Source organism: Mustela nigripes, chromosome 12 (genome assembly GCF_022355385.1).
Source record: "Mustela nigripes isolate SB6536 chromosome 12, MUSNIG.SB6536, whole genome shotgun sequence".
In the NCBI taxonomy this organism is placed as follows: domain Eukaryota; kingdom Metazoa; phylum Chordata; class Mammalia; order Carnivora; family Mustelidae; genus Mustela; species Mustela nigripes.
The window spans coordinates 133722848-133726502 of record NC_081568.1 but is presented as its reverse complement, the minus strand read 5'-3'; positions in this window follow the sequence as shown (position 1 = coordinate 133726502).

The window sequence follows — 3655 nt, the reverse complement described above, 5'->3', positions numbered from 1 at the left end:
CCACCCAGGCGCCCCCTAACTAAGGACTTTCTTTGCGCTTTTTGAGGGAGGGTCTCCTTCCCTCTCCCTCAGCCCTCCTCCTTCTAACCTTGAGAATGGGTTTGCCCCTTTGGACAGGAAGATCTGGGGCTAAGTCTGTCTGCTTCCTCCGAGAGGGAGAGGGGGCTTAGAGGAGAAGGAATAAAGTTGGAGAGGATGAGGGATCGGGTCCAGTGTGAAAGGTCTTGAATCCCAGGTTGAGATTTGGACCGTCTGCGAGGGTGGTGGAGTCTTGGCCCAGGGAAAGCAATGAAATAAGGAAGTCCAGATGAGGTGTTCTGGTGGGGGGCAGGAAGTGCGTTGCTGTGGCCTTTTCCAGGCCTTACAGCCCTCACTGTTAGAGTGACTAGAGTCACTGTTAGAGTATAGTAGAGTGTGCATGGTGCAGTTCTAACAGATACTTTTTCTAGGTAGTAAATAGGAAATGGGTAGTTAAGTACATGGCTTTATTAGAGCATTTGGTTATTGATTAATCATTAATTGAGTAGGCAAGAATGATTGAACCTATGTTACAGGGCCCTGAGAGAAGACCATCAGGGGAAGGCGGGAAAACTTTGCAGACAGTATTAAAGAACCTGAATTAGCCCGGGGTGTTTGGGAAACAAATCTCTCAAGGGGAGGAGAGACTTCTTTCTCCTCACCACCCTATCATCCATCTGACCTCCAAGTCTTGTTGATTCTGCTTCCAAAATGTCTATTTTGCAAGGAGCAAGGAGGAATCTCTGTTCATGAATTCACCTATGCAAGAAATGTAATTAAAGTTTTTTAATAACTCAACTTAATTTCTATTTTGAACTCCCATTCTGCTGGAGTGGCAGAAACTTCATCTCAGCTAATTGAGGGTTTTATTCCTTCTGTGGGGCTTGTGTTTAAGGCTCTGGAGCCTCATCTAGTACTTGGGTGTGAGTGTGTACATGACCGTGTGTGTGTGTGTGTGTGTGTGTGTGTGTGTGTTGGGGGATCTAGTTCTCAGTGTCATTTGTCTACGTAGATACTGATGGAGATGTCATTGGTCCCACTGGTGACTGCTGAGACCTGGCTGTTCTCATTCGCACTTCTGCTGGAGACCCCAGCTCTCCTCTGGGTGTGTGCCACTCTTGCCTGGGAGGATCTTGCTGAGCTTAGCTAAGGTCCTTTTTTTGGCTGGATGTGCCTCAGAGACCTCTCCATGATGGGTGTTGCTGCTTCCCAGAGCAAGGCTGCTCTCTGCTCCTGGGTTTTCTGCCCTGTACTCCAGCCTCTGTGAACTCTCATCACTCCCCTCCGTCTTCCTCTTCTCCACTACCTTTCGTCCAGACCTTGGAAGCCCTCATTTTGGGGTCTCCGGAGGACCCCCCAGTAGTTGGCACTGTCTTACTGACAAGGGTTCTAAACGTCGTGGAGAATGAAGCAAAGGAGAGGCAGGTGAAGGCCAGGACATTGCCTAATTGCTGACAAACATCAGGGTGGAGCATTCACCCAGTGTGGGCAGATGAACCCTAAGCTCGATAGACACCCCCCTGTTTCCAGTCATGGAAGTGCTCAACTGGATGGCCCTCCCTCTGGAGGCCCTGTTGGGGCTGTGAATGTGGCAGACCCGAAGAGGAAGAAGAGCAGAACTGAGCAGATGATGAGAGGATGCACTGTATTCTTCCCAGGTACACAACTCAGATGAGTATTTCTTTCTTTCTTTTTTTTTTTTTTTTAAGATTTTTATTTATTTATTTGACAGAAATCACAAGTAGATGGAGAGGCAGGCAGAGAGAGAGAGAGAGGGAAGCAGGCTCCCCGCTGAGCAGAGAGCCCGATGCGGGACTCGATCTCAGGACCCCGAGATCATGACCTGAGCCGAAGGCAGCGGCTTAACCCACTGAGCCACCCAGGCGCCCCGATGAGTATTTCTTTCTCTGAGGTACAGAAGTATCCCGCTGGTAGAGCCTCCTTACCTCCGTTAGCTCATGAAGATTCTCAAAACTTTTCAGCTCTGTCTGAGATGTCCCTCCTTGTCCCTAAGTCCTTTATGAAACCAAATCTAGCAATACTTAAAAATTTTCAAATAAAACTTAAAAAAACAAATGTAAACAGAATTCTATAACAAATCCCTTGCAGCCATCATCCAGCTTCCACAGTTATCAGCTCCTGGCCAGTTATGATTCATCTATAACTTCCTCCCACCCCCCAACTCCTGTATTAATTGAAACAAGCCCAATACATCATACCAGAAAGACTTGTTTTCTGTCCTGTCACATCCCACTCCCTAGGGGCAATGAGCACATAATGGGCTAGCTATTTGGAAGGGGCTGGGGGATGGATTACCAGAAAAAGGAAAAACAAAGGGTAACATTATAAAAACATTATCCTGCTAGAGCAGTGAGGCTGTTTCCATTTTCCTTACCACTGTTGGGAGTTCAGGACTCATCATTTATCTCAGGTGACAACCTCATAATTAGTCTCCTTGCTGCTTCTCTCCCTCTGGATTACTGTACTGGTGTTTCTTCAGTGATGACTCATCTCGGAATCCCATGGAAAATGTTAAAATGCAGATCCCTGGGTCTCTCTCCAGCCTGGCTGAATCACACACTTTGAGTGTGGGTTCCAGGTGTGTTTTATGAGCAGGCTCGATGATTCTGATCCACACCCATGCTGGGAACTGCTGTTCCAATTCAGCCTCCATGCTGTCCCCAGGTTTCCAACACTGACTCTGACTGTATCTCCCCAGCTGAGAGCAACCCAGGTAAGTTCCAAGACCCCAGACCTGGTATTTAGGGCCCTTTGTGAGCTGGCCTTTGCCTACAGCAGCCTCTTCCCTCACCCCTGTTTCCCTGGAGCCTTGGGTTTCAACCCCATTTTGCAAACTTGAGGTGCTCAGCACTGTATTCTCTCCTTTACTTCTCCTGGATCTGATAAACTTATACTGATCATTGCAAGGCCAGTCCAAGGGTCTCTTCTTTGAATTCACCCAACTCACTCCTGTGCACATTGTAGCAGAAAGTCGTGGGACTCAGACAGACTTAGATTTTGCCATTTACTGGCTATGTGACCTCAGGAAAGCCCTGAGTGTCTCGGGTCTCAGTTTTATTATGTACAGAATGGGGATAAAGGCAGTGTCCCATGGGATTGTGACCTACAAACAGAGACCACAGCACTATAGGGAGGCAAAACTTCACCTCCATCCTCTTAAGGTCTCTGGGCCAGAGAACTAAATTGACATAGGACAGATTAATAGGAGAAAAGCATGGAGATTTTTGTTTGTGCACGGGAGCCCCCACAGGAAAATGGAGACCCAGAGAATTGGCCAGGCCTAAGTGTTTATATAGTAGGTTGAACAAAGAGAGTCAATTGTGGAAAAATAAATATATGGGGAGACTAGAGATAAGAATTATTTTTTAAAATTTTTAAGAGTTTATTTGACAGAAATCACAAGTAGACAGAGAGGCAGGCAGAGAGAGAGAGAGGGAAGCAGGCTCCCCGCTGAGCAGAGAGCTAATGAGGAGCTCGAACCCAGGACCCTGAGATCATGACCTGAACCAAAGGCAGAGGCTTAACCCACTGAGCCACTCAGGTGCCCCAAGATAAGAATTATTTTAACACAATCTATTTGTACAGATTTCTCTTGGCCTCCACTCTGTGTTTCTAG